We start from the raw sequence: 11,627 nt of genomic DNA on the forward strand, positions 1-11,627 counted from the left end.
TTGTTATTAATCTATATGTTTAGAAAATAAACAAATGGTCTCTTGGTACAATTTTGTTGCGAAAAATGTTTCAGTTGAAGGTTAATAATTCTGTCACAAATTGTTGCTGGTTTTAAAGACGGTGCTAATCAATAAAATCCATTACTTTAATGGGATAAAATATTGGCTCTATCCGCGAAATTAAATCCCCGCGAAAATTTTGAAAAACGTCCGATCAGTGAAATTTTGTCTTTTTTTAGGAAAAAACTGATTTGAAATTCAGTCATCCGCGGAAATAAATTCCCGCGAAATATTTGAAAATGGCTCATCCGCGAAAGTTAGTCCTCGCGAAATGCTGAAATTTCGCGGATAGCCTCATGCGCGAAATTTTATCCCATTGAAGTATCAATTTGCAACCGAATAACAATCGACAGATAATCAATTAATCAACAAATCAATTGTATCGATTATCAATATTACAATATTATATTTAGTTAATTGATTGCAATCGATTAGCACCATCTATTATAAGAGACCCCCAGCGGTGACCCTGACCCTCACCATACTGTGTACAGTATTTTAAGGTTTGAGCAACAGTGGGTAAATTATAACCTCTAAATACCACCATACCATGTGCAGTGTTTTGTACGATGGGAAATATTTTTACTGTGTAAAATAGCAAAATATGGTCTCTAATGCTAGTCAAAAAGAGCGAGGTTTGAGAAAAACAACAAAAACAGACTGAATATCTCTTGGAATAATTTTCAAAGAAATTAAGAAAAAAGGACATATTTGGTGGATAATGGAAGTTAACAAACATCTGAACTAGCATCATATAAAATTTAGAATAAGCCGGAAATGCTGGGAAATATTTTCAATACTACAATATAGGCATCTTTTAACAAGATTGATCAGAACAAACAGTTGTTGACTAAACTAATCAGAGGTGACAAAAGTTGTTGCCTCTTGAAGCTTTGACTTCTAATGTTGATTTCAATTTCACAGACTGATTTGCTAATTTGCCACCATTTTTGTACATTTTTTAAATGCTTCTCCACCAATTGAAAAGTTACACCATTCTGCTAACATTTGAAGAAAACATATAATTTATTAGTTTTCTCTATTCAAGCAGGAGGACACATTGGAATTATCTTTGCAAAACTGTATACATATATTTGTATAATAAGTATAAGTTTGTATCGTCAGCCACCATAGCGCACATTTTATTATTTTTTAAGACAAAAATAATTATTATAAGAAAAAAACTTTAACTGCTAATTTCAATAATTTTTACAGGCTAACTACCCTAATTTGCTAGGTAGCCACCATTTTGGTACATTTTATGTCCTTGTTAGCCACCAAAAACACCCAAATTGAAAAATTATACCATTTTACTAGCAGTTACAAAAAAACAGAATTAAGTTTTCTTAATTCAAAACAGAGATATTGCTATTTAAAAAATAGATGTAATGTAATCCACCCGGTGTTTCTAATCCGCGGATACAGCCATAATCACCCATAATCATCCATAATCACCCATAATCAGCAATCGGCTACCTCATTGGCTGTTTTTTCGTATATAAAGGAATGCACTCGCTTATAAAATCATTCTAATACACCATTCCCGAGGTGTTGTTTGGGATTTTATGTTTGAGTGTTTCCCTTACTTAGATATAGATTATTTCCATAGATATAACTAAGATATAACTAGATTAATTATACCTCACGGAAAATTTGACCGGCTAAAAACGCCGTACTGCCCGGCAATCGTCCGTACGGGGACGTCCTGCAGCGTACCTTGCACGGCCCATAGCCCGGCGACAGTGGAGTGATGAAAATTAGCATGCTTTCCCCTAGTCTAGCTTTCCTCCTTCAATATGCTTGACGTCTCCAGAAAGTTTCAAGTCGTGAGACCTACCTAGTCCGGCGCTAGGGGAGGGGGTCATTTACTGTCCCGTACGGATCCTTTACGGTCCCGTAGCGCCCTTCCATCAACTTTTCAGGAGTTCGGACCTATTATTTCGGAATCTACACCCAAAAATACATGAAATATCAAAACCTGGATAAAAAAATTTAAAGGTGACCTCGACCCGATTCGATCCGGGGATACCTAGTGCGTGAAACCAACTCCTTATACCACTGGGCCAACTTCTGGCCGTTCGCTGATAAAAGTTTTCAGGGATGTCATACCTTCGCTAGCTTGGCTTGGCCTAGAGCTCAATAGGGACCCCTCAGAGTATTTTTTAGACTTGGCTGAAGGTGTACGTCAGCACCAAGTGGTTCACGAGTTGTAGAAACTAAGAAAGGTCTCACTGATTTCCATCCCACCGGGGACTCCAAGCTGGTCTGGTACGAGTTCTAAAGGACTTTTCAGGACTTCGAACCACTTTTTTTGGAATCTACACCCAAAAAACACATAAAATATCAAAACCTGGTCAAAAATTGGGACTTTGACCCGAACCCTGGACGTGGAGCATGCCTGGAGTGCTTTTTCTGGCTATTTATACCTTACCCAAGGCCCGACTAAGCAGTCAGGTAAAGTTCCCCAGTGGGACCAATTGAGGCCTCTACAGCCCTCCATACAGCCAGGCCTTGTTTTCATGTAATTCTATTTCTAGTTATATCTTAGTTATATTTAAGGGAAACACTCAAACGTAATATCTCAAACAACACCCCGGGAAAGGTGTATTAGAATGATTTTACAAGCAAGTGCATTCCTTTATATACGAAAAAACAGCCAATGGGGTAGCCGATTGCTGATCATAGGTGATTATGGGTGATTATGGGTGGTCATGGATGATTATGGGTGATTATGGCTGTATCCGCGGCTAGAAACACCGTAATCCACCAGCTATGCAGCCGTACATGAACTGAAAACTGATATCTTTTCATGGAGTAAGCCACCATTTATGAAAATTATATCAGTGACTGGAAAGCTCAACTCTTCATCTTATTAATATTAATAGGATCTTTTCTAATTGTCAGCCACCAAACTACAACATTTTTTAATGAATGAAATGGTGACTGACATTGGAAACCTCTTAAATATATAGGGGGTTTATTTTTAACTGGCATCTTCGTCATAAACAGTGGATTATAAAGAGACCATATTTTGCTTTGGTGTAAACACCTGTGTTGGGTGTACAGTGGATTTTAACAGTAATAATACTTCACATATACACCCACTGGCCTAGACTGGCTGTCACCTGATTCTAGTGGCCGTAAAAATGTACATCGTATAATGAACAGTGGGAAAATGTACCGTCAGGTTAATCCTGTGAGTATATACCCCTAAAAATTAATCAAACTTTTGTTGCTCGATTAAGTTCGATTAATTTTATAATGTATGTATGTAGGTTATATTTGATATATAAACATAAAAAAGCAGGTTGATCCGATAAAAAATGTAGACTGATCCGATAAGATAAAAAAAGCAAAAACATGTCATACAAACATACCGGTACAACAGAAAACCCCATACAGGGGTCGTTACAGAATGAAACAAATAATAATAACAAACTTTACAACTGAAGGATTGAGAACCTAAACTTGGGTAACTAAATTCTTTGTTTTTTAAAGATCATGGCCAGGGCAGGGGATTAAGACATAGAGTGTAGTCTGAATATTTTAAGGCCTCACATTGAAATAACAAACGGCTACAAAATACCATACATGAATTCATTTTTTGAGTCATTAAGGTGAAAAATTGTGACAAAAACTATAAAATGTAAGGGTACCAAACGCATAATGTATAAAAGATTCCACCACCACAGCCGTCCACAACCTGACAGCACGCAGTGCATTATATCCTGAAGAATTCAAAGCTTATCTACCATTTTGATTTTATGTTAATGCTGACTCGGCAGGTTAATCGAAGGCGACAAGCGGGTGGTACACGGGGGCGATAATTATCGAGGCGCTCAAAAGAAGTCGAGAAAATTTTTTTGACATAATGAAAATCGACATAAAGTTTTTTGACATAACGTAAATCGACATAAAGTTTTTAGACATAATGTAAATCGACATAAAGTTTTTTGACATAATGAAACCTCGACTTTTTTTAAACATAAAATCGACATAAAGTTTTTAGACATAATAATGAAAATAAAGCTATTTGCGATCATGAAAAGCCTTTTGAGAAATAATGAAAATCGACATAAGTTTTGATAGTATAAAAAACCTTTTGAATAAAAATCGACATAAAGTTTTGAGATATAAAAATTGAGCAATATGATGAAAATCGACATAAAGTTTTTGAGATCATGAAAGCGTTTTAAATAATGAAAATTGACGTAAAAAATGCTTTTTTAGATAATGAAAACGTTTTGAGTTGAACAAAATCGAGATAACAAAAAATCGAGATAAGTTTTTCGAGATCATATAAAGTATTTCGACATAATGTGGGCTATTTTAGTTCAATATAAAGTGTTTCAACATCGTGAATGTTTTTATCTACAGGATATTTTGTCTAACATAATCTTTTTGGATGAAACATAACGCTTTTCGATATAAGATAACGAGTTTAGGCTCGACATAACGACATAACGTATTTAAGAATTACGGTAGGTTACCGTCATATGTTAATCAGTATTCTTGAAAAACTGTATGCATACACAAGCCTGACGTATGAAGGCGAAACATTTCAAACAACTTCGGGTGTCCGACATGGTGGTCCAGAGAGCCCCTTCCTTTTCAATTTATTCATTGACTTTGTGATGCGCGTATTTATCGAAAAATCTACCAATACCCAATTCTTCCAACACAAGTATCGTATCAACCCCAGGAGTTTGACAAGGGAAGAACGGTACACACTCAGAGAACAAAATATTGACTTGAACGGCTCCTCCACATTACCCTGGTGTGGATATGCCGATGACTTAGTTCTGTTTATCACAAATCTCGTCTGTCTCAACAATTCTGCGAATATTATGAACTCTGTATTCAAAAAATTGGTTTGACAATAAAACCCTCTAAACGGAGACAATGATTATCAACGATGAAAACCCAAATACAAATGAATACCCAGCAACCATAATTTCGATTGATGGCTCTCCGCTGAAAAATATTAAAAAATTCAAATACCTTGGCTGCCATATAGACTATTTGGAACCAAATTCGGGTAACGTCGAAATAATTCACAGAATTCAAATTTCATCCGTTAAGTTTAATGAATTATCAAATTTACTACAAAACTTTCAAATCAACTTGAAAACGCGTGTAAAATTCTTGAACAGCTTCGTTCGTAGTAGATTGACCTATGCATGTCAGAATTGGAATATCACCCAGAACCAATATGATCGCATTGATGCAACATATCGTATGTTCCTTAGACGTATGATTCGTAATGGCATGAAACACGTAAACGAAGTGGAGAATGATTTTCGAATGATGATTAGTAATGTTCGTTTACATGAAATTTGTGACACAAAGGATGTGAGTGTATTTATTAAAAATCAGCAACGCAATTACGTTGCTCATGTAATCCGTATGCAAGTGAATCGAAATGTCAAAAAGCTTACTTTTAATGATGACAAGTACACCAGAAGAGGCCGACCAGTTAGGTCTCTGATGGAACAGGTAATGGCCAATGAAAATTTGGGCATTGATGGCTTATGTAATGATGCATTGAAAAGGAGAAAATAGATATTATTTTCTATGATGAGACTGGGTTATCCAGAATTTTATTTATTTACATTTACATTTATTTATTGACGAGAATTTGATGCAAGTCTATTTTGATATCAAGACGGACTTGCATCCTATTCAACCTAGGAATAGGGAATAGTAAATTTATATATTGCATCACAGCGAAAGATTTGTTTTCATTTTAGTTTGTATCTTTGAAAGACCTCATCGGATTTAGGCAGGGCTGTCAGATTTAGGAAATTTCCTAAGAGGCCACTCACATATCGATTTTTCCCCAGCTTAGCGTCATTACGACGCTATATTCACATGGCGCTTCTTTTGGCACCTGTGTGGCCTCTGTGTGCTTTGCACGACGGGCGGCTGTAAAATCCCACCGTCCATATATTTGTTTCAATTCGTGATCCTAAGGCTTAGTTTTTCTCATCTTCAATTCTCTGAAGAAAGCGGAAATTTGATGCGAGAGTTAGATTGTCAACGAATTGCCGTAAAAAATCATTGAATAAAAGAAGAACTTTAAATCTTAACTATTTTCATTTTGAAGAATTGTTCAGGGTTCGAATTATAAATTTTAAGAGCTTCGCCATTCTTCCGAGCGAAGCGAGGTAAAAACAGCGGGGCAAGCAAATTTTTTTTCAAATGTTTGCGAAGCATTTTTAGTATTTTGCGATGTTGTTTGGAAAAAAATGCGGAAGTATTTTTCAATGCACTTCTTTAGAAAAGCAAAGTAAGAGATTGTAGAGGAAGCAATGTATAGAGCTGATAGAAAGCAATAGAAAAACGGACGAAGAAAGTTGCAAGGTAGCGAGTTGATAAAGTTGCAAAATAGTGAGTTGATAAAGCAATAGATAAACGAAGGAATAAATTTGCGAAACAGTGACTTGATAAAAAGCAAAAGATAAACAAAATGAAGAAAGCTGCGAAGTAGTGAGTTTATAAAGCAATAGACACACAAATGAATGAAGTAGCAAAAAGTGTTTTCTTGTAAGTTTTAGCTTCACATTTTTGAGTTTGGAAATCTTTTTGGGTTGCTACCTACAATTCACTTCACATTTTGCGAAGAGCGAAGTGCGAAGCCATAATTCGAACCCTGTTGTTGGAAAAAATGAAACATTGAAAAGTTTCATTTTTTATTGGTTCAATCGAAATAGGGATTTGGAAGACTCCCCTAATTTTTAAGCAAAGATAATTTTAGCTTGGCTAGACCAGAAATGGATAATATTTAAAAAAATCAAGTTAAAAATAATAATAATAGTAATATCATGGTTTGGAGGGTGATTTGGGAATAAGAGTCCCAAGGTTCATTGAAAAAATTTCAAAATAGCCTGAACGTAGTGAAACAAGGAAATTGCAAATTAAAAAAGTAGTACAAAAGAGTACACTAAAAGCACTGATATAATGTATTTTCTGTGAAAATAGACTCTAGCAAGAACTATAGCTCTCATTCAGAAATCATAGAACAAATATATCTATTTCTCAGGGATGAGCTGGAGTTTTTATAAGATACTTAATTTGTCAATTGAAGTAATAGAGATGAAGCGTTCTTTAGAAAAAGTAGCAAAATTGTTTTACTACATCTTAACGACCAACCAAATCGAATAAGAGCTTGTAAAAACTCCAGCTTGTCCCATTTCTCATGCTCTGCCACCCAAATCTCCTGAGTGAATATAGTTGGACAGAAATTCTTATNACTGTTTGAACTAAACAACACCATTCCCTTTGGGACCCTGTGTGTTAACACATTTATAATTTTGGAGAAATTATGATATATTCAATTGCATTCCAATTAAATCTCTTACAGAAAAACTTTAATAAAAGAGATTTAATTGCAGAAATAACTGGGGAAGAACTTGACTGACTTGATTTTCACGAAATCTTGTAACATGCTTTCACGCGAACTTTACAGTAAGCCAAAGTGTGAAACAAAGGTAAGAAGTAAAGACTTGGCGATAAATATGCGTCAATAATGTTAAAGAGGCCCTGCAATGATCATGTAAGTACACTTTTTTAGTTATGTTTGGAATAACCTGTCTAAAACACATAATTTCTTTCTTTCTTAAAAGGGCAATCAATCTCTTTGATAATCTTGTTTAAGAAGTAGAGTATAATTTTATCAGTTTCTCTTGACAGAAAACCGAAAAACGTATTGTGATCCCAGCGGAGAGAACTGAAACATCAATTCTCTGCAATGTCAAAGACGTGTGGAGAAAACTTATCACAGAATGAACATCGTCTCATCAGAAGACAAAGAAATAAATGGTAATAAGAAAAGGAAGTAAATATAATAACAAATTTGTTTCATCCAAGCTAGCTGAAAGTCCTACCGGGTCTATGAGAAAGGGGTGTCAAAAATTCTAGTTCTTCTTCTTTGCGAGTGTTTATATAAAATATGCTGTGTTCAGGAGCTATAAAATTCTTCATTTTTAATTATTTTCTGGACGGTACATGATCAAATAATTTTGATTTTATAGGATTACTAAATAAATTTGAAATTAGCATAAAATATCATAAAAGAATTTGGAAATTTTGGCTGAGAGGCCTGCATGAACATTTCTTTCCTTTTTCTTAAAATGGTTGGGATTTGTAATTGTAGTGAAGTTTTTCCTCTTAGAACACTAATTCAATTCAATTTTAATAATTCAAGTGACTCTTTAATAATAACCTATTTTTCTTTTTTTTAGCTACCTACTCAACAAACGGAAAGTGGCAGCAACTGCTATTGCAGAAAATCTAACAGAGGAGGAGGGGAATATAATCAACAAACTGTTGCCAGAATGCATGACCGATGAGGAGAAAGAAGATGCGGGTGAAGGTGAAGAAGAAGTATAAAATACTCGACCTGTGCCGTTGCTGACAGATGAAGTAGTCGCTGTGAAAAGAAAATTGGACGAGTCTTGTAATCAAAACAAGAACTCATTGAAGCGCGCAAGAATACCGGGGCCGCCAACCGAGAGACGGCCGTCGCACAAAGTGCCACGAGAATTTTTATTCGACTAATTTTTCCTTTTTATTTATTATTTTGATATTTATTTTTTGACTAACATTTTGTAAAAATATATAACCTACAGGCTGTAAAATATTTTCTAAAGAATTTTTAATCGACTAATTTTTATTTATCTACTAATATTTGTAAGAATATTTAGCCTACAATATGTATAATACTTTCTAAAGTAATTCAAGAAATGAACTATTACTAAAATTGAAAAACTAAATTTTATCTCAGTGTCCTACTCAAATGATTATCAAAGTAAAGTTGCATTCAACGAGAAAAATCCAGAATAGCATCCAAATTATCCTATGTTCGATTGATTAGCATAAACTGGCACACTAGGTAGTACACCTGAAATGCTTTATTCTTATAAAAAAAGTTCCTTAGACTCGACCAATCCATTTCCTCGTTGTATCTGGTTGTCCTGCCCACTAAAACACGGTTGAGCATAGTTGACCTGGGTTATCCTGTTTGATCACTCGACACGAGAGAAAGTTGTATATAGTTGACCTAATCTGTTTTCTAGTTATAACATGGTTGTCTCGCTTGGATTCCTAAGTTATCCGTGGTAGGATAAATGTTTTCTATAGTTATAACATGGTTGTCCCGCTTAGATTCTTAAGTTGTACGGATGGGATTCCGAAGTTATCCATGGTTGGATAACTATGGTACAACAAGAGTCCGATTTACGAGGTTGAACAGCTTGTGTTCAACTTGGTTGCGCGCCCTGTATTACCGTGTAATTCCTAGAGTATCCTTAAGATAACATCGCGTATTCCAATGACTTTTACGCAGTGTATTTTCTATGATGAGACTGGGTTATCCAGAATTTTATTTATTTACATTTATTTATTCACGAGAATTTGATGAAAGTCTATTTTGATTATATATATAAGTTCCAACAATTCTTCACGAAAACTGTTTCTTGAATAATCAGGTGGTTTGTTCAACATTAAAAGTTTGATAGGTCGGTTACTGAAGGTTTCTTTTGAAAATTCGATACAAGTTTAACCTGCCGCTCTATTACATTCTAAAATTTAAATTGAAGAATTAAAACAACATTCATTATTTTGGAATCGATTAACAGAATTGTTGTTGTATTCAATATTGAAATCACCAAGTATTTGATCAACTTCATTTGTATCACTTGACGGTGACAATTGAGTTTCAGTAGGACATAATAAGTCACTGCTCATAAGAGTTTTACACTTTGTAATGTCAATTGCATGTTTCTTCAAAGAGCGAACATTAAGGAGTGAAATTTGAACATATTTGCCTGGAGTCAAAGCAGAAGAAATTCAAGTCCTGCCTCGTTGTTTGCACGGATAGCTTTTCTATCGTATTCACCTGTCAAAAACAATCCATTTATGTTTGTTACTCTGGATAGACTAAAATACATTTGACCTTCATTGAAATATCTTTGCGATAATAGATCAAAACTTACTACTGCTGATTGAAGTGTTAGTCCTTGGACTTTATGACTTGTACATGCACAGGATAAGGAAATTGAGTTCTTCGAACCATTAAAGGTTTTTCCTTTTTCTTTTGATTTTTCTTTTCCTTTCTTGTGTTAAAAGTGGCTTCTGCCCTTCCAATCAATATCCAATCATTTTCTCTACAGACATGATCTAAATTAGGTCCTTTTTTGCCTGCTAGAACATCATCAAGTTTAACATAGACACCTGGTATGGTATTACCAGAGTTATATTTAAATCCCATTACTGTTCCAACTTGACCGTTAACCAGTCTATCAGTAATGTCAATATTCTTGCAAATTAAAATTCGGGCACCTACTTTCAATTCTAATACACTGGCAAGACCACCTGTTTCTCTTGCTTTTGCAGTTTCAATAAATCTGACATCTTGGTTTGTTAAACAGTCTGTGCCACTAACTCGATCAGAAATGGGAAGAATCCTGCCGAACTGGAAATTAACTTAACACCCAAACGGGTTAACGGACTTCCAGATCGTACAGCTTCGCCAAGATTCAGTCAACTTCCCAAAGAGGAAGAATCTTCGAAAACGGGCAGAAAAAAATAGAGTAAGTTCTTCCCGTTCAGGAAGGTTCTTCCCATTTCGGAAGAATCTTCCCGATCGAGTTAGTGGCACAGACTGTTAAATACTTAGGAACTTCATCTTGTGCAATAATCAAATGATTTTCAGTTGGTAATTCATTGAGTTTTTCTATGTTATATGCATCAACTGGTTTATTTTCTGCAAAAATATGAGTCACATCAGAGGGATAATCTGGACTGTCTTTTGCAATAAATCTAGATTTTAAAAGTTCTTCTTTTTCTTTGTCTAGCTCGCCTAAACGAATTTGATTCAAGAGGTCAATAAAATCAATATCATCTCTCTGTCTCCACCTTTTTATGCAATGAGTATTTGATAGATATCGTAACACCGCATCAAAAGGTATGTGATACATATCCATACACCTTCAGTATCTGAATTTCTGGGGTAATGCGCACAACGCACTTGTTTCTGTTAGGCTGATGAAGTCGAAGTACAAGTGGAACTTTGCGGCATTTTAGTTTACCTTTCATTGAACAAAGTGAGAGATGGTTTGATTCTATCAAATTATCATCCAATTCATTAGGCTGGCAATCATTTTCACTACATTCTTTATAGACAACACTGTAGAATCTCAAGAATTCCGCATAACACATTTCAGCAATAGGTTTATTAGGTCCAGTTCTTTCTCTTGGTCTATCACAATACCGGTCAAGCATATTACTTTTGAAAATTGAAGTACTATCTTCAGGCAACTCATTAATTTCATCTTCTCTAAGGCAAATTCTAAATCTCTTTTCTGGGGCATTAGTATTTGCAAAAGTTACACCTGGATAGAGCTTACGAAGCCATAGCTGTGGCATACTGAGATAAACTACTTCTTGCACTGACACTTCTCGCTTTGACACGTAGGCATGCGCAACAGATTTCATTTGTTCATGTTTGTCACCGCCATTTTCAAAAGCATATTTAACAGCTTTGGTCATAGCATGAGATATTTCAT

The sequence above is a fragment of the Clytia hemisphaerica genome, unplaced genomic scaffold, assembly GCF_902728285.1.
Source record: "Clytia hemisphaerica strain Z4C2 unplaced genomic scaffold, Clytia hemisphaerica genome assembly, whole genome shotgun sequence".
NCBI lineage: Eukaryota > Metazoa > Cnidaria > Hydrozoa > Leptothecata > Clytiidae > Clytia > Clytia hemisphaerica.